Raw genomic sequence first — 21,292 nt, 5'->3', positions numbered from 1 at the left:
CACTAATTTTAAAATATTGCCATATGACAGATAGAATAGGTCACAGATCCAAAATACTAACTGAAAAATGGAACAAGAAAATATTCCACTATACATTCCAGACCACTCTAGATCTTAAACCTACTGAGCCAAGCACAAAAAGGAGGAACCCAATGCTCTTGAATCCCTTTATGAACTCTGACACAGACCTTGGCTGTGGCATCGGACAAGAAACCAAACACCTTGTCTGCATCTGCAAGCCTGCCTAAACAATGCTGTAATTTATTCATCCTTTACAATATATCACAGGTAATAATCCTTTATCCACAAATATCTCAAGTTTGGGGAAAAGAGCTTGTTTCAGCCAGTTTGTCAGAGGCATGAAATAGGCAATATCATGCAAGATAAGAAATCTGAAAATAATATTTAGTGTGGAATGGAAAAACTGCTGTTACATAACATAAAAAGTCAAATGTAGTCATGCCTTAATATTTTCCAAAAGCTAAATCATGTTATTCTGAGAATACCTTTAGCATCATACCCTCTTGGTCAAAGACTGATTTAGTTTCTTACGATGTCACAAAAAGAAAAATGGCCTTGGTATGGAATATGCAAAATATAAACTTGTTACATTCTGAAACAGATTCTTCTCATCACCTACTTCATTTAAAAACAGTTTCTTTAAAAACAGTTAACTAAGCCTTTTACACACACTTTTATAAACTGAAGTCTCAAACCTGCCATCACTTTTAGTGCCATTACATGTTATATATTAGTTCTTCGTATTTCAGAGGGGTAATCAGTATGCATAAAGCTAAACATGTGTCCAATTATTTTGTAGGGTTACAGCCCATGTTAAACAAGTCCTAGAGAAAAGGACACAGATAAGGTTTGGTTTGTCCTGCCAGTACATCTCTGAGACCAAAAAGGACAATCGATCATAGTGATAAGAACTTCATGGCTATTCAGAGGGTGACTCGATCGCAACAAAATCCAGTGGAGGACATCTGTTCACTTAACCTCACACCTCATCAAGGGACTTTTTTATTTGCTTGTTTCTGCTATGACTGTCAGGTGCCCATTGATCTAAGTTATGGTCACGCATGTCATTTTGCAAGCATGATGAAGCATCTTCAAAAGTTAATTATAGCTGTACTGGGCTTCTTCATCAGATGCAAAAATGTAAATGTTCTATTTCATGGTGGTACTGAATTGCATCATGTCCTTAGTAAGGGTAGAGAGCAGAGAGATACAAAAATGTCTGTTAAGGTCCTTTGCTGAGAGAAACATGGTTTTGTAGACACCCTCCAAAACCCATTGGGAAAGACTGAAAATGCCCAGAGATCAGAATTTTCCTCTGGAGATCCCTCTCTCTCTTTACTGACTGCAGAGGAAGCCCAGCACAACTAATCTCCTATCTTAGGCACCTTGAAAAAGGACCTAAAGCCAAGAAGATGAGTCAAGATCCTGCGAGAGAACCTAGCGAGTAGGAACAGGTCTTTGGCAGCCTTCTCACGTGACCTGGAGTAAAGTACTTGGGCTGTCTATGTTTCAATTCCATGTGTGTGAAAAAAGGATAACATTACTGCCCCAACTCACGGGGGCACAATAAACACATTAATGATTATTATGCCCTCTGAAAATATGGTAATGAAGGTTGTAAGTACAAGCACCATCATTAGAAACGTTCCTATGCATTTATTTTCACTTACCAGCTCTCTCCATTTTGCAGAGCTTCCTTACACAGTGATCTTGCGGCAGAACTTGGAACGACCCTCAACCCATGCCCACCAGAAGCTTTAGAGCATTTGTGGGAAAGGGCTCAGCTGATGCACCTTCAAAGTAACACAGATGTGATCCTGCTTGGCGGGAGCAATCCCCACTTGGCTGATGTCCGCAGAGGATGATGACAGATGCTTCTGGGTTTATTTCTTTAATTATGTTTCACATGCACTGCAATTTCTTAGAGTCTTCTCAACTGCTAAATTCCATTACCACCTCCATTCCCTGACAGCTCCCCTTGGCACAACAAATACAACTTTAAAAGAAGACACAAGGGACACCAACCCCAGTGTGCAAAAGCCTTCTGTAATGACCCTGTAGCGTACCCTGCTCAGCTTCAGCAGACAAGTGCGCCAAGCAGGAAGGCAGAGTCTGCTCTTCAGCCCCAGAAAACAATTCTGTAAAAGCTTTACAACTGTGCCATTTTCCACCTCACTTTTCCTGCACCATTTCACATAAGGGAGAATGCTGTGCTACAGTGACATCACTTTTGCTCATCAGGCATTTAAAAGCAAAAAGACTACAATTAAAATCCTTTAAAAATGATATTTTTAGTTAACTCTGAGATAGAGCAGGGAGCTAAAAATGGGTCCCCCATCCCAAGAACCCCTTCGCTGATTCCATCTTAAAGCTGAAAATCACAGTATTTGACACAGGGTGCATAAAGAGCTTCAAGTTCTAGAGTATATTGACGAGAAAGTGAGAAAGACAAGGACAATGGCAAATATTGGACTAGTCCTTACTCAGGACTACAAGATCAGGCACATAAAACTCTGGTGAAAAATAATTGGTTTATAACTAAAAGCACAAACAGAGGAAACCTTGACTGGGGGCAAAACAATAATGCAAATATTACCTTAGAAATTCACAGCTCAGCCATTCATTTGAAAGATCTCTTCAAAGCAGCTGGTTCAGACTCTGGAAATTAAAATAATAATAAAAATATAATTAAGACAAATACATTTATTACTAAAATAATTCTGGAACTTCTTATAAAAAGAGTTAATAAAAAGATAATCTTCCCCTTCATGTAGCCCCATGCCTGCTCAAGAAAACATGACAGATCTGCAGTAAGGACACAGGGGCATTCAGAGAACCCTAACTAGTTTAGCAAATACATTAACAGAGGTGCATGGTTAGTTTACCAAGAGATAATTGCTTCTCCCCCCTTCCCTAAATATGATAAAAAATAAATTATTTAAAAATTAAAGGCATTTAGAGTAATAGCCCTCCAAATGCATAGTATTTATTTCTTCTTTCATCATCCGTAGTTTATGGCATTGTTTGGGTTTTGGTGTGCTTTTTTTTTTTTCTCCTGCAGTTTACTTAGTATTAGGCTGGCACTGATCTCATCAATAAGAAATGAATTTTGGTAACTTTCAAAACCACTATATTATTTTTCCTTTTATTTGTAGTGAGTTTTTCTTCTCTCAGTGGTATTACTGCAATAAGTCAGCCATTATTTCTTTATGTTTTCCCTCCTTTCTTTAGTATTTCATTTCCCTTTACAGCACATCTCGTGATCACAAAGAAAACAGAGACACTTATTTCTTTTAACAGTTGAAATTGCTGCAAGTGATTTAACTGTCATTTAATCTGATTCCTCTCTTCTGTCTGTGGAGAAATATGTTTAATGTACTGGAAATTATGTTAATAAGAAAAAGCATTATCTCATTTAATGAAATAAATATACAAATATTTCAAAATAAAATAAAGAGGCAATCTTCACTGAGGAAAAAATGTCTCTTATGGTTTGCATAAAATAAACAAATGAGAAAAATTAATGAATAGATTGAAATATACTGACAAAAATTATGCCTAAACTCAAAAGGGAAAAAAAATAAAAGAGAAGGTGACTGAGTTGCATCTCACCTAATCAAATGCTTTTTGAGAAAACACAGAAGCAAGCTTAAAGGATCAGAGTACAAATTATTTTTTTAAATTATTTTATTACCCTAGGCTAAACTTTTTTCCCCTCCTTTAAAAAGCCATCGGTTTTCCTGCTTTTTTTTGTTTTGTTTTCTTCAATCGGTGTTGAAATAATATTTATTGTTTAATGACTGCAATTGTTTCATCCTTTTATTATCTTTGATCCTTTGCCACAAAACATATTTAATTTATGGCAAAGAACTTTGAACCCCTCTGATTTAGTTAATCGTAACAGTCAATAACTCTCTTTCTAAGCTTTTACATTATGAAGTATGTAACTAGCATGCACTAAGGTTAAACAAATATTGTTAGCAGTGAGAGAAAAACTTGTAGCAATTATGTAATAAAAGCATGACCACTGCAACAGAAACACACAATTAGCAATTTAATTACAGACATCAAAACAAACTAAAGATGTCAATAAAAAAATCTTCTGTGACAAACTGATTTCATTTCCCTGTTTTGCAATTCTAGATCTTAATGTATTTCTTTATGTTTTCTTGTTTTCCGAAAATAAACAGTGCAAACAAAAAGAAGATATTCAGTGTCATCTGTTCGGGTGCAAAATTTGATTAAATCCTGGGTTTACTTTCTCACTGACAAGAATTAGTGCCTTAAATCCATCCAACTGGATTATTTATTTTAAACTCCCCTTTAAAATGAACCAGCAGCAATGAGTATGCTGTGTTGCAAATTCATTTGGGGAGTTTCAGTCGTTTGTGTCACATACCTTCTCAAGGCGTTTTCTAAGTAAGTGCGTGCACTAGTTTCTTTGCTTTCCCCCCTCCTTACAAAGTGCTATAGATCACAACAACTCCAGCTCAGTCACTTCTGCTACCGAGAACAACTAGCAAGAGCATGATGTGTAAAGATCTCAAGTTACTTTCTTACTTGAAATACATAGTTTTACTTTCTTACAGTTCTCCTTTCGGTTTATAGACTTGTGAATCTGAATTTGAGCAGGACAGAAGCTATGCAGTGAATGTTTTGGATTAGTATTAAATAGGTTGCCTTTTCATTGTAAAAAGCATCTAAAAATCCTTACAGTGAAATTCTAAATCCACTTAAGTCAGTAACAAAACTCCCACCAGCTTCAGTGGGGATTTCAACCTGTTTCCAGAGGCTCTCTTATTCCTAGTCTACTTCTTTTAGAGTTTTGAGACGTTCTTTTCCTCCTGAAATATGCATGGGGAAAACCACAATTCTAGATATGCCACTCCTTACAGAAATATTCCATCTTGAGGTCCTACACCTGGTTCTTCTTGACTGGATGCTTAAGCTGCTTGTAATCATTACATTACATAGAAGGCAAATCACACAGAAAGTGGTTGCTTTGAAGTGTAGATTATAATTCATGTAAAACAAGCAATCCATTTAAACAAATTTAGAATCACTAATTTATTTTTTTACATATATACACACATATATACAAAACTAGACTCTGTATCAATACCAGGATTTGGTTTTAATGATGTACTTTCTTTTTCTGCTAAATTTCAATTCTACAGAAAATATTCCCTACAGCTTTTGTGATCAGGGTTTACAGAGACATTCAGGAGAGGATAACCCTATATATTCACAGCTTTATTTTTCTAATTCAAGGTTTACAGGGCATTTAAAAACAAAAACCTAAAACCCATTGTATTCCTGTTATAACTAGAGTGAAGAATGTTTGGCAGTACAAATGAATTAGGAAATTACTCTCCTGCCGTGAAAAAACATTATGCTGTTAACATGTAGATATGCATCCAAAAAAACCCCACTAATTCAATAAGATGAGAAAGTAGGAGGTTTAGTATAAAACCCTCTCCACTTCAGTAATGTGAATGTCAATAACTGACAACAATAACTTGCCTTCCAAAGATGCAATGCACCTTGAGAACCCAAATACAAAATGCAGAGAAAGTCTTTGATTTGCAGGAGCAGTATGGATGCGTCTCACCAGGCCTTGATTTAATAAAGTTAAATCACCACGCTTCACTGACACAAGGGTTGGCCCTCTGTCAGAGAAGTATCCATGAGCGTGCTTTGGAGGGGCTTCCTGAGCTAAACCTTCAAAAGAAGGCAGACTCTCTCCCTGAAAATGCCTACTCAAAGAGTTTGCCCCAAGCTGGAAAGAGCAGATCAGTGAATGGCACTTTCAGATTGTGGGCAACCCAGTGTGGGAGTGTTTCAGAGCACCTCCAGGTCCTGCCTGCACCGTGCCAAAAGTGGCTCCAGTCTCCAAAGTGCTCTGGATTACACCCACAAACTTGGCAAATTGAAAAGTTATAATGATCCCATATATTCCTGTTGTAACAACACTTAAGGGAGCTGGATCAAAAGACTGGAAGTACTGATATTTTTTATTCCAATGTCTTTTGAGTGATCAAAAGACTAATGACATGAGCAAACCATCTTGTCAAGTTACAAAGAAAGAAACCCCAAAATCTCTTTCTAAAAAGGTGCCTGTTTCTAAGCAAAGCACTTGAAACTTGCATCTAAAAATACGCTCTCCCTGACACAAACCTGAATTTTCTCCCATTCAAGATTTTGAAAGAAAAACATCCTTTTTTTCAAAAGGATACTTTTAATGAGGAAGCTTAATTTTTTAAAAGCAAAATCAAGTAAATCCAAGTTTCTAAAATCAACACCTCTTTTCTGTCTTTCGTCTTTTTTTTAACACCTTTGTCTCTTTTTCTGATTTCTAGTTCTATTCTTGATAGGAAAAGAAGGGGTAGAAGGAAAGAGCAAACCTCCTTAAGGTGGTATTCAGCAATGAATTTGACTACAAGGAAACTTTTTTACTGAACACACTTAGTATACTGAATTTCAGCCATCTTGCACATTAAGCTTTTCTCGGTTTAAAGCTAAATATGGATGAAATCAAACCCAGGACTCATTCCTTACATCTACAGAGGAAATCTACAAATATAGCCCTTCTCTGCCCATGCTGTGAAGGAAAATAAAATCCCTCCTTGATGGGTACAGCTTCCACCATCTTTTAGGATCCATAAACTTGTCCAAAAAAAAGGATGGCACAGACAGATCTTCACAACCCCATCTCCAGCTCCGCTTGTCTTTCAGCCCATCACACTCCCCTTGTGGTCTAGGAGGCAGCAATGCCGTGAAAGCAGATGTCTATATGCAGTCTGAAAGCCTCCCTACACAGAGAGAGCAGCTCCTACTCCTCTGCGGACAGCTCAGCAGGAATCACAAGGGAGCATTTGCCACTACGCAACCTCTGCAGCACGTCACTAATCACACCTGAGATGTATGGATATTTTCTTTAACACTGGTGCCAATACAGACCACAACCACACAGATTTAATGCTTTGTGCCTGTTGCCAGACCTGAAGATGAAACTGCCGGTTTGTCTTGCAGCATGCGTAAGCACAGTTAGTTGCTTCTGTTACTCTTTCAGACCTTCTGGCTCCTGTAGTTTGAACACACTGCTGCAACCCAGTCTGCAACATCAATACAGAGACTGAAAGCTGGAAGTAAAAAGCTAATAGTATCTTATGTACTTCTGAAGTTTATCCTGCCTCTTTCAAGTAATTCCTTTAGCCTTTTATCAGTCTTTTAAAACATATTTGAACTTATTTGATTTTCACATTTTCTCCCTCTGTTCCTTTAATGAAAAGAATTAATTCATATACCTTTGAAGAGAGCTCTCTGCTTTCCCACAATGCAATAAGCCATTTTTTCCTCAAAACTGGAGTCGTAAAAAATGGGAATCATAATTTTCAGGCCTGAACATCAGTAATGTGCACAAATACTGAATCTAGAAAATCAGGTAGGTGCTTGAAACCAGGAAATGGAAAAGCATCTGTTTGCACAGAAATGCAGAATTTGAATACCAAACTGTGAACGCCATACCTCTTCATGCAATCTTTTTTTTTTAGTACTCTTATTTCTTGAAGTACACATTTTTGCAAACTACATTGTATCTCTTCCATCTACTGTACAGAAATACATCATTAACCCAGCAATACTGATATTTCACCAGAGCAAGAGAACAGAGAATTTAGGAACAGGAGGAAGAGTAAACGTATATGGTGCCTAAGCTTTGCAGACCTATTTCAGTTACGTTATGCAGACTGCAAATATTGCTTCATTTGATTTACGTCAAAGACAGCATTTCTAATCAACTCAGCAGAACTAAAGCAGTAAGGTGTGCCAAGTATTTTTGTTTTAAATCCCTCTCCGTGTTTTTCAAAAGTGACAATTGGTAGCAGATGTCTCAAAACCTCCAGCATGCTTGATACCTATTTCAAAGAGATATCGATAGCTGAAGATCAAACTTCTACACCCTCCTTCCACAAAGCATTCTCAAAGATGCTTGAGAGTGAAAGCAAATGCAAGACACAGCCTTCCTCTAGTTTAGACCATTTAAAAAGCACAGTATGGCCTCTATTAGAGAGATATTTTTTTCTTTCCTGTAGAATTCCACACTGATTTATTAAATTGTGACAAACAACTTTGGGTCAAAACACAAGTTGCAATATACCTCTATAAATCAATAAATACTGTTTTTTCCTATAAAGCCAGGCTTTCTGCTTTCTTGTTCTTTATAGAAGGCACTTGTGGTCACATCGACCAGGCTGGAAATTAACTGGGGACTTTACACTTCACCCTTCTCTGCTTCTCTTGCAGCAATTGCAAGGGCAGTAAGCATGTATATAGTATTCAGCACTGACAATTCAAGCTGTAGACACCTCATCATCCCACAAGAATGTCCCTCATAACTGAAACCAGAAGAAACTATCCATAGACTATTCAGTGCTCAAACACAGAAGTAGATGAGCAAGAGAAAGACACATGCTCTCAACATGAGTAACGACAGAGTTCCTATTCTGCCAAATGAGCTTTTGTCCTCCTTAGAATCCTAACAAGTCAGCCTGGGAAACCATCTGCAAAACTGAGAACAAGAAGCAATTTTTTTGTGAAATATGTTAAAAATCACTTCCTCACAACTTTGGGAGTAACTAGACATATTTATCACAGTGTTTTCCAGGTAGCCCTTTTTAAGAATCTACATTTGTGCAGAACACTTTTCGGGTTATGAAAACAGCCATAACATCTAAATTCAGGTAAGTTGACAGGCATATAAGTCTGGAAACTTGTAAGCATCCTTATTTCCAGTTTTTCATGAAATTCAAAGTGTCCCCTGCTTCTCATCCACTCAGAAACTACAAGCAGGTAAGTTTCTTTGTGGTATCTCTAGCACATCTATACCTGATCATTCCTTGCTACAATACAGTGAAAAGGTGCTTACAAATACAATTAAATGTTTTCAGACTTCAAACACTGTTCAGCATTAGTCCCACTGAAATACTAGAGAAAGGTTAAGGCAGATTTTCCCCTTAGCATTATTTTTTTCCTTTTTCAGTTGACTTCCGTATGGATAGCAACAGTCCATTGTCAGGCGATAAAACTACAACATCAGAGATACTGTAACTAGAATGCAATTTATCACTGTAGTATTCCAGTATATAGAATTTCTATTCCTTAAATAAACATATTTCTTTAAAGTGTCAACATAACCAAGAAATCTGATCTTCTAGACAATATTCCAGGCTTGATGCATTTTTATTGCTCTCCAGTAATGAAGTTTTAACTCTTGATATATTCCTCCTATTTAACTGCCATTTCAACAAAACTAAAATGATCAAGTTCCAAAGTTGGTTCAGGCAGAGCCATGACATTCTGCAAAATGCCCAGGTGTTCTCTCTGAAAGCACCCACCATTATGCTTCAACAACAGGGGAGAGGAGGTGGAAGAATAAAGAACATATTTAAATGCATAACAGAATTGAGGCTATAAATTCGTTTTGCACTAGTTGCACATGTAAATAAGGTACACCAAGTAACTTTTTTTTTTCTGTATTTGCAGTTTGCGAAGTGGTAGTATTATGTAAAGCTCCCATGTGGTGTAAACGGCATTGCTCTATTAACTTCAGTGAGTCGCCCTTATATACACTCTAGATTTAATGATGATAACTTCTATTCAAAGTTATGACTACAGAAAGAGATTTGAATGAACAACTTCTATCACATTTATACTTGTCATTTGGGATTAGCTAATCCCAGATGAACTCTGTACATAATACATAATTGCATATCAACAATATCAGCCTGAAAATGTACCTCACTTCTTCTAGCAGTTTCCCAAGTTAAGCATTTTTGTCCTGCTAATGAACCTTTCGTTACAGCGAATATGATTCTGCCAGGAATTTAATGCATGTAAATGTAATGACATAAGAGCATTACATAACCACTCTCCTACAGGAGTTTATACAGTACAGAATATAATGAAGCCAGACTATAAATGATGCATATACCTGCAAGGGAAAAGTAGCATTTTTTAATTTAGTGAATTGCTATAAATAACGATGTGGCAAGAAATTGTTTCAAGTGCTTCAGTGTGTTTGGAGGAAGGGATCAATCGATGTGCTGCTGAATTGTTAAATATAAAAGAAAAAGACAGCTAAAAGATTAGAATGTACTTCCTGCTTTCTAAGAAATTTAAAGAGAAAAGCTGTAATAGAATCTAGACAACTCCCCAAATACACCCACCCCATCCTACACTAGAGAATGTTCTCACTACTTTTTTCCTCAAATTTTGGAATCAAAGGCACCTGCAACAGGAATTTGAACATTCAGGACCAGATTCTGAAGCTGACTGTTCACATCAGAACACTTCATTTTACATCAACTGGCTCAGTGGACTTACACCTAGCAAATATTAACTTCCACAAACCAGCAACTCTTGCAACTTTTCCAATGCTATGGTTAGCCTCTATGTACCTGTTTAAAATACAAGAAACTCAGCAATCTTTATAGATAATATCCAAATGAAGTTCCATCTTTGTCCTCTTCCCTCCCTTCCTTTCAACCACACAGATGCCTTTAAAAGAGCAAGAAAAGGTAATATATGTACCCGACATTCGGCTGCAGTAGCAGCTTGGGAAATACAACTATGTCCCTAAAACAAATAGCCAATTTGTTTACATTTAGAGAACTGAAAAGAATGACTGTTCATCTTGCATAATTCCTGAATTTACCCAAGACAACACTGTAATTTCAAGTATGCTTCCTAAAACATTTTGTGCTATGGTTATTTATGTTATCCTGAGTAAGAAGTACTCCTCTTGTCATATGTATACATAAATTAGTATATAAGCAGACGTTAAAGTGTCTCTATTTTACATACAACCACCTCCCTATTTTCCCCCCATCAATATTGTGTTTGACAGAAGGAATTTCACCTCTGCCCACTCATTCTCATTCTGGTATCGGTGAACTCAAGGAAAAGAACTCACAAATTCTTACTGAAATGAAATTATACTACAGAAATTCTTTCTGAATTTTGAAGATCTTATAATTTATTGCAGAAAAATGCAAAACATATTTCTGAGTATCATCAAAATCCAATATTAAGGATGCTTAACTTTTTTTCTTTTTTATTTAGCTAGAATTAAAGCCCACCATTTTAAAGCAATCTTTCAATATGATAACCCAAAACTCTGGAAATAAGGTCTGTTGAAAAAGTCCAGCTGTATCACAAATCAAACCATGTTAAAGTAACATTGAAGTGTAATTTAAGATTCTCAAAGTGAGAGAGCTCAGAGTGAAGGCTCGGTACTCTCACCTTGTGAAAAAGGTACTACACTAATTTTTTTTTTTTTTCTCTGAAAGTATTTAAATAAAGAAGCAAATAACATCATGGAAGTTCTGTTTGGAATACAGAAGCAGATAGCACAAACTAATTTGTCATATGAACTGATAATGTTTGCACAGCATTTGAAAAGGAAGCAAAGGATACAAGTTGCCAAACTCTTGGGATCCATGTATAAATAGGACTTTTTATCATGCACATTTCATTGCCATGTAACTCTTCCTTCCTGGTTCATACATTATAATATACTGCTAAAAAGTGCAGTATAGTTTTTCAGATCCACAGCACTATATGTCAATTTTAGAAGCATTTTTATGCAGGTACCCACCTGCACATTTTAGTAGATGATCACAGGTCCCCACACTTGCACATTTTGGGCAATAGGAATGATCCCTGCAATTCCATTCACGCAACAGATCAACAAGTTTCTTCCAGAATAACTTTCTTCAAATTATGCACAAGTAAGATAGCGTTTCATCAGCCCCAAGGGCAGATTCAAACTTGGACTGCAGGTATTTACAGCTCTTAGAGGTAATGAATACCATATCAAAACCAGTTCACAACATGTTGTGAGGTTGTATAGTTCCGATCCCAATAAAATATATAATGTCTGGTATAAATAATTATTTTGTTGATTTTATACCTTATCCCATTTTGCTCGTATATATAGTGTTAAAAGCTAATATATTATTCAGTAGCTATAAAGGGCCTTTTCTAGTCTTTTCAGTGCTGTTATTGTCTTTCATATCCTGTCAGAACACTAAGATGTCATATAACTTCGCAACAATTTACTGCACAAACCAATGTGCACTTCGCTAATATTATATGGATGACTAAGTATGCTGGCATTACTTTATTAAAATACATGCTTTAACAGTCTGCCCAAAGTGTGGGCTAAAACACCAACTGCAGCTCTGGTAGCAACAAAAGAAAGGAAGCATATTGCTTTTGAAAAATGATTGCTTAGTCCAGTCTCTTCAGTCGTATGCAAAAATCAGTCTCTCCCACCATCCCAAAACTGAATTGCAGGAGACAGGGTGCATGCATCCGTGTATAGTGATCTGGTTTCCACTTCGTAGCGCTGCACAGCCAGACCAGACACAGCTACAAGCTCTCCCCACATGCATGCACTGTAACTGTTGCGAAACACAGTTATTTTAAACACTAGCATCAGTTAACAAAAGGATGATTCTCAGCTACTTACTATTTGCAAGGGACCTCTTCTATACTTGCATATAGCATACAAAGGTGCAAAATTGCCAGGTTTTGGTTTTTTTTTTTTTAAATTAAGAAATGGTCAGTACCTGTCACAGTAAAAATACAGATTTTAAACTCCCATGTGTACTGTCTGGCCCAAATGAATCATTTAAAAAAATAAAAATATCTTTTTACAGATGGTTTTGGACATCCTTTTAACCAGGCAACATAGGGAGACAAACCAGTGGCGCAACAGCACAGCTTGGGGTGGCTGTGATTGGCAATACTTAATGCTTCTCCAATAAAAATAACAAATAATAACACCACAATGATAGGCCTCCCTTTAAGAAAATTACAAGAATATTTTGCATCAATCATGTACCTGTGGCTTTCACAGTGAGCTGGACTATTATAAGATTGATGATAAGCTCAAACACAATACTTGACCTAAATACATTATGTAGCAGTGGATGCCTGTTAAGTAGGTCAGCATGGGCTCTTAAAAGTTATGCAAAACTTATTGCTGCCACACAGCCGGCATGTCACTAGTCGAGAAGTATGAGAATCAATTTTATAGGCTGGAGGAAATCTCTTCTCATCATATGAAAATCTGTTTCGCCATACTTAAAATGTCTTAAATACCGGAATATGCTGCTTGTCATATGTCTTTAGGCCTCCAAATGAAATAAAAGTGAGGTGGGCAGCTGATGAAAAGCTTAACAATCCTGAGGATGATCCTGAGGTTCACATACATGGAAGATTTCTCTCTGAAAATAATTGTTCAAGTAAATATTTTCCATTCTTGCAGTCAAACAAATTGTGATCTATGGGATGCATCAGACAAGCCTGTCAAGCTAAGGAAGTCTGCAGTTAGTAGTGATTAATCAGAGATAGCTATATTACCCCATCTTGATCTTGGAAGCTCTTAAGCAGCATGGTTTAGAGGGCAACTGTACAGAGACTTACCTGTTGCGGTACCCATGTGCAAGGCAGTATAGCCACACAGCATGACGAAGAGAATATTGTACTTGCTAAAACAAACTGGTAACCACGTACCCATCCCTTTGTAAACATGTCTATATGCTAGACAGCAGAGACTGCACACACCTTGCAGAACGAGGAGTGTCTCCTGACAGAGGAAGGATACATTGCAGTGGGAGGTTTTAATCTCACATTACGAACAAAAGTATCCTTTGGGCATCTTTCCCCTTAAAAGCCAGTAAGGTCCACTCTGCACTGAGCAATCAGTCATCTGTATGTTCATGCATGACTGAGTGTCTAGGAGAGGCAAAGTACAGCCAGATTCTAGTGGCTCATGTTATCTAACTCCAAACTTCTATAAGCTCTAGAATGAATTTAATTTATAGCTTTCATCTAATGGGTAAACTCCCTGTATCAATCAAAGATGGCAAAACAGAGCAAGCTGTTAATGCCTCAAAAGAGACTATACCAGGCCTGCCATTCAAATGCTGTATAATAAAAGCCCAGGAAACCAGGATTTTCAGACCCCATTTCTGTCTCTTATCAGTTTTGAAGACTTGCCATCATTCTCACTATGTCACACTTTCATATACGCTTATCCTTAGCATGCAAGTAGGCACGGCCATGAAGTTGTGGTCACATTGCTGAGTGCTATGTATAATCTTCCTATGAAGAAGCCTCTTCTAGACAAGTACACATTAGTAAGTAGAGGACTTGCACACTAGATCTTTACATTTCCTCTAACTACACTGAGCAACTTAATGACAGATGTCAATAAAAAAAAAAATAGGCTATTTGCCAGTAACAAGAAGGTACCAAGAAAAAAAAAATCAGCGATAAAAGCAACTTCTGTTCAGGAGAGGGAGTAAATACGCTGTAGAAGTCTGTCTTGAAAAGCAAGTCTTATGAAGGCTTTCCACCAGCCTCTCAGTAATGTGGTTCATGTATGCAAGTTGCATATTTTAGTTAGCGTTTAACTAGAAGCTTTTCCTTTGAGACAAGTGATTATTTTCTTTTTCTGTCTGACCTAGTGAATACTGCAATGCTCCACTATACTGTATTTGTGCCCTGCAGGCAGCAATGTCCCACCAACTTTCCACTGAATGCTCATAACACAAGGCAAAATGACAAAAAAAAAAAAAAAAAGGAGTATTATTTTGCATATTGAAAACAAATACATGCTATTGTGTTTCTTCTTTTATTGTTTTGTTATTTCATCATTATTCACCACAGTTCTTTCCTTCATTTGCAGATTTTGGGTTTTAATGTAATGGCCATTCAATAAAAATGTTGCTTTTAAGGGTTTGCATATCATCCCATTTTCTCTTCAACCCTTCAGCAACCATATGGCAAGCAATCAGGTCTGCAATCACTAGGTCCATATTATGTAGAGCATGATTTCAGCATTATGCTATTACCCATCTGTTTCTGTAGAAAAAGACATGAACCCTTGTATAAGAGGTCAGTGGTTTCATTGCACACCGTATTCCAGAAATCTATCTCTGTTCACTTGAGATCACTTTTGTGATTTACTGTACTCTTTCAGGCCAGGCTTTTTTTTCTTTTTCTTTTTCTTCTTCTTTTTTTTTTTTTTAAATACAATCAGTACAATTTGTCTGCCTGTTGTATAAAATTATTTGTAACTGTCATTCTGTGCACTTATGCTCTGTTAGTTAAAGATGTTCTCCTGAGATCTTGCCATTTTCTTAAATAAGAGACAAAAAAAGGGAGAGAGAGGCTCACCTATTTTCATTTGTTTAACAGATTAGTCCAGGAATAATGAGGTTTGCTATTCATCATCGATTCATTTATGAACTAGTAAAAATTGTCTCTTTTGCTTTGTTTCTTTGGTTTCAGCAATCCAAAATACGCAAATAGGTATTTGGCTTTCTGTAAAAGAGGAATGCACTACAGAAGTACAGACGTAAAGGTAATGTCAGTTTTTAATTTGATCTAGTACTTGAACTCTGCCCACAACAAAGACAAGTCAATGAACTTCAACTGCAGCCTATCAAGCTTATAAGAGGGGAAAAAAAAAAAGAAAGAAAAAAAGAGTCTAATCTCAAGGAACTTAACTGCAGGCCACTCTGTTAACCATAGCATGTAACTGGAGACTTCAGTTCCCTTCTGCCCTATCACCATAAAGTCTCTGCCACAATAAAAAAATACAAAAACATGTCCAAAATAAAATTCAACACCCCGTAAGTGTTATATTATTCAGTGCCTGTACAATGTATTTAACTGGATAGCTATGCTTCACTAGAGAAACACAATGGAATTCTCTTTAACAACCTCTTTTCAGTAAAGCACAAGCTTGATCTAAAAAAAAAAAAAAAAAAAAATTCTACATACAAACCATTCAACAACACAAAACTAGTCTTTTATCCAGAATATTTCATAACAGCAGATTTGTCAGGCACTTCCCAGACTTAGAGGGCTCATAGCAAAAAAAAAAAAAACCACAAAAACACAACAAAAAAACCACCAACACCAAAAACCAGAATAAAGACACAGAGAGGTATGACAGAGAAATACAAAATCATGTGAGAAAATGTTGAGGTAGCCTGATACAGAGACATAGCATCACATCATGACTTGTCTCGACAGAAACTGCAAGCACTAAAGTAAAGAACAGTCACACCATGTCAGACGCATGACTATGTGGTGACATGAAAATGAATAGGAGGAACAGGAAAAGAAACGGAGAAAATCCATGCTATCTTACAGGAATTTTAATAGAAGTTCTAGAAAATAAGGGGCGAAGCCTTTGCTAGATCCTAGGGAAACAAGGGAGTCTGGAGGAATGGGAATGAAGCAGCCAAGTTCTGGAAAACACTGCCACTACTGGTGTCTAGACAGAAGACAATAACAGAGGCTATATATGGGAAGAAGAGCTCAAAGTCAAAGGGCCGGCACACTGTTACAGGGATGTTAAATACCTGGAAAAGCTCAAGAAAGAAGAGGGTAAGAATGGATGCAATTTGTGAGATGTTCTTGTTAGCTATGCGCTTCTCAGAAGTCAATTATTTTGTTGAATGAAGCTGAAACAAAGAGAAGTTCATTTGGTAAAGTTGGACATAAAATGGATAGAGAAAAGCCACAGAACCTTCTAAAACATCTGCAGTTCATTATGGATGGCAAAGTGGCTGAAAAGTTTAATTTCTAAGCTTCCTTTGCAGAAGCAAGGCCTTAAAGATAAAATTCAAGTTGCACAGTGAAAAGAAATCTTGCTTCTTCACCAACCAGAGACTCCAGTCAATGCTGGAGTATAAGAAGTGACCCAGAACTGTACAGTGGCTTCCACTCACTAGTACAGATTAAAAAAATAGATCTATTTTACAGTTGTTGGACAATATTCAACAAAGCTTTTTTTAACTCATGAAGCAGTCTAAATGTGGGAGCAGTATAGAAGTTTGATCCACTAATGGGCGAATTAAGCTTTTGTAATGTATGCTGAAGTATCAAATGCTAAGTGTCATTTCAATACTAAAATCATTAAAGAAATGATACATGGATATATTAGGCCGATTAGGTAGACACAGATAGACAGATTAGATGGGATGACCACAAAGAATAAAGTAAATATGAAATGGAGAAAAGTAAAGGGCAGAAAACTGAATCTAAAAGAATATTATAGATATATGAACTTGGCAAATAACTGGAGTGATTCCCCTGAAGAAAGAAATATTAAGCTGGTCAAATAAAAATTGTTAACTCATTTTTCCATTTTACTTTAATCTTTGACTATATATGGTGTAAACACTGCAAAAATTAGAGAAAACTTGAAGTGTTCAGAACTTAACTATGAAAACTACAGGCTGACAACCATCAATTACAGAATAAATACTACTCAAAAGTGGATGTAATAATAACTAGCAAGACACATTAATACAGTTTGACCTACAGTTTTATTTACTTCTTTCAGGCAACCTGAATGTTGTGGTGCTTACATAAACAATGCTTAATGCTTTGAACTTCAGTAAAACACAGCAAGAGTTAATTAAAATGATACCATCAAGGCATATCTCTTTCATTATAATAGACAGAACAATAAAGAGACACTAAGTGTTTATTATAGATTCTAATAATTATTCACAAAAACTATACAGTGAAAGACTAATCTTCAATTTTAAAGATAACTTTTTGAGCTGAAAAATCTCCTTGCTTTGATGTTTGCTAGCTGCTGAAATTCACGCATTTGGGGGCAGGGACTTTGGCAAACAAACCCTTAATACACATGGATAAAAAGCTATTTTCAATAACATTAATGTTTAACACAAACTGCTAAAAGCAAGAAAATTCAAAGGCTGACAACTCCATCTTTAACTTAGAGAACAGAGTTTAAAAAGCCACAGCATCTTATGCCAGAAATGTTGTAAGATTGCACTCTGAATACCCTAGCTTTTGTTTCATTTTCCATTCTCTGATTCTTTCCATTAATGTGTAGACTTGGAAGGTTTTGTTCTATTTTAGTTTGTTGTTGTTATGATGGGATTGCCTTTGCTCCTTTAATCAGCAAAAAGCCATCAACACTGAGTAATAGAAGATCATGTTATGAAACCTCATGTTGTAACAGTCATCCATCCACCTTTCTGTGGTTGTTGCCTCAAGCTCCCCCTTTTGCTAGGTAGTAAAATAAACCCCACTCCAAAGGTATTAAGACTCATAGAAAGCTTCCAATCTCCTTAACCTTCCTACAAGCATTTGTGTCTCTTTCCTTTCTACAAAGATTATGTAGTCCCAAGGGAGACCAAACTTTAGCTCATCAGCACCTCAAATGGATTCAATTTACCAACAGTCCACACATCTTGCAAGCTTTGCACACAGTAAATGTTCAGATTTTGGTACCAACTGAAAACAGAGTCATTCTTCCAGATTTATGGGTGCATCCTGCACCTGCCCGCCTGCCCACCTCCCAGCAGGCAAGGGAGGGCTTAGGAGGCAAGAAGCACTGCAGGGAGGTGGTGTGCCGGAGCTAATGACACACAAGATTTTCTCGTTAGGATAATTGGAAGAGGTAAGATAGAAGGGGGAGGCACATGCAGATCTGGTCCACATAAGGTTTTAGTCCCTAGAGTCAGGAAACTCAAGTAACTTCAGAAAATCTTACATCTTGTGAGAAGGGAAATAATATAAGAGTATCTCTAGATGTCCTCTTGTAAGAAACTAGGTTTATGTCCAGCTATAAGGTTTACTGCTTAATCAAAGCTAAATCCCACAACTGCTTGTCAACAAAGGTGGCCAAGCAAGGGCAATGATCTTCTCAGTAAAAAAGTTACTTTGGAGAAAGTTTGAACGTTTTCATTTGTGCAGAAGTATGTTTTTGGTGGTTGTTGGGTTTTTTTTTTCCTTGGGAGGGGGAGATATTATCTTTGAATGAATTCATCTGAAAAAAGAAAGCTGCCTTCATCAACTAAGATATATTGGATCTACAACCTCCTGTCCCCAATTGCCCTTTTCTTTTTCTTCACTGTCACATTTGTCTAGCATGAAAGAAGAAAGAGAAAAAAAAAGAAAGAAAGATAAGAAAATAATAAAACCAAATTTTCATTTTCATTTCATTTTTTTAAGATATCAAATGGGTTATAACCTAAAATACTTACTAAAACTGAATTTCTAAAAATACTGAAGAACTGTTTATAATGCAAAAATATTATTTGAAGAAACCTGGTTTCCAGTGAGCTGGTTACTCTACCTTTGATGTTTTCTCACAAGCTCCTTTTTCTAAATTTGTACAACATTGTTCTGTCCTCTGTGCTAGATGAAGCCCTGACTGCACACAACTCTCCTTTCACGGGTCTGTCTTCTATGCTGAGCAGGAGCTGTATTGCAACTCTTACAATTATCAGTCTCACAATATCTGGATAACTTTTAATGCTCTGGTTTTTCAAAATCTTTGCTTTTAAAAAAAATAAAATCTAGATTTTCATGTGAGTTTTTAGCCTTCACAGTTCCAGAGAAAGATTTGGAAATGTGATCTCTACACAATCTTCAAGTTTGGCCTACAGAAAGCAAATGAGAACCCTAAATATAGTTTTATTTAAAGTTCATGACAGTTTTAGGCCATGAGATTCTCGTGAGTTTCCTATGAGTTTTAGTTTTTGAGATTTGGATTCATCACTCCACTTCCCTAAAAAACACATATCCTAAAAGTACTTACATAAAGCAGCCTTGGTGAGCAAATCAGAAAGCCATTCATATAGATCTGCCATTTGATATTTTTAATTCTATGAATGTAGACGTACATAAGTAAGTCCACACACCCAGCTACCTTAAGGAACTCAAGTCATCGTATTCTATTTGCACAGGTATTTCTTGCCAGTTGTCTCTGAACTTTGGACAGACCTTTTTCGAGAAACGCTAGTGGCTTTTTTTGGATATCATCTCAACTGCAACTGAGCCTCAGTTTGTGAAAGGAACATCAAGCCTATACCTCAAAGCAATTCAAGACAAAGTGAATGAGGAAACACAGGACCCAAGCCAGCAAATACTTTCTGGGTGGTTTGGGGGGTCACGTGAATCCTCACACTGCAGCAAATCAGTTGAGAATAATTTTTGCTTTTTTGCTGGTTATCTTGGGCTGAATTCCTTTGTGGCTGTGATTCTGCCCAGCCATATGATTCATGTGTGATTCTGCCTAGCTCACACTGAAATCAGCAAATTCTGAAGGATCATGTGCCATGCATATATACTTATACATATAAAATTTATTTTAACTTTACCAAACTAGACTAAACTTGCCAATAGAGTTCTAGAAGTAGTGGGAAACACTTCTTCTTAAGGAGACAAAACCATTGCTGTTGGGCTGCTTGATCTCACTGATTTTGGAAATCAGCAGAAGATTCTCCCTTGTGTATCTTCTAAAATGCTGTGCTCCCAGCTCTGTCGTATGTAAATCAAAATCCACCTGCTGCCATGTTTAGCAGCAAGCCCCAGATCACCAGTTTCTGCTGTAATATACTGTTACCACTTTTAAGGCAGAAGTAACAACACTAATAACAGATTTGTATCAATTGCATGCACCTTAAAATAACATTGGAGCACTACAGCTAACATCTCTCTCTTTTTTTTTTTTTTTTAAAGTGGGCAATATCTTATAGTCCAGTTCTAAACTTTATCCCCTTAAACTGCATTCTGTTGAAGACTGACGAAATGACTACAAATCCTAGTTGCACAAACTGGCATAATTGCAGCTAGTATGTACACAAAGTAAAGCCTGATGTTTACGTATGGCACACTCAAAACCAGTTTGGCCAATTCTTCTGATGTATATTCACAAATATAGAGAGGGGACTTGATGTGCAAAGACATGATTGGGTGTCATTCCCTACTAAAACAATTATCTGCTGGCTAATTGGGATCACACACTTGTGTTAGCACTGGAAATAGTTTTAATCAACTGTTATAACATGGTACCAACTCATGGAGAATTTAAAGAAAAAATGTAATTCCAGGATGTGAAAAATTACTGAATTACAGAGCAATCTTTAGTATTTTAATTGAGCAGTTTTCTCAGAATATGGGGGGAATGATTCATGCAGTTCCCCACCTCCACAAGCAATTTTTGCCAACCCATCTGCCACCCCAAATGTTTCGTCCAAAGCAACCCCATCGTTGGACTTCTGCTCCCTCTGCTGGATCTGCAAAAATAGGGATTAATAGACCCAAATCTGCTTCCTTAGGAGGCAAGAGCACAACTTCATCTGGTTTCACCAGGAGAAAGATTGTGCCCTAGCACGGGCTTCAAAATGGTGTTGACATCACT

General features: G+C 36.8%; 1 long non-coding RNA gene across 1 annotated transcript in view; it reads right to left on the bottom strand.

The window, feature by feature from the left end:
- LOC128140376 (uncharacterized) overlaps positions 1 to 21,292 on the bottom strand; it is a 369,327-nt gene that overhangs the window by 231,863 nt on the left and 116,172 nt on the right. The window contains exon 2 of the long non-coding RNA XR_008234708.1: positions 2,618 to 2,679. This is a non-coding gene — a long non-coding RNA (uncharacterized LOC128140376). The remainder of the gene's footprint in view (positions 1 to 2,617; positions 2,680 to 21,292) is intronic.

Source organism: Harpia harpyja, chromosome 4 (assembly GCF_026419915.1).
Source record: "Harpia harpyja isolate bHarHar1 chromosome 4, bHarHar1 primary haplotype, whole genome shotgun sequence".
Taxonomy (NCBI): Eukaryota; Metazoa; Chordata; class Aves; order Accipitriformes; family Accipitridae; genus Harpia; species Harpia harpyja.
Note: the sequence above shows the minus strand (reverse complement) of the source record. Positions and strands in the feature narration are given on the sequence as shown.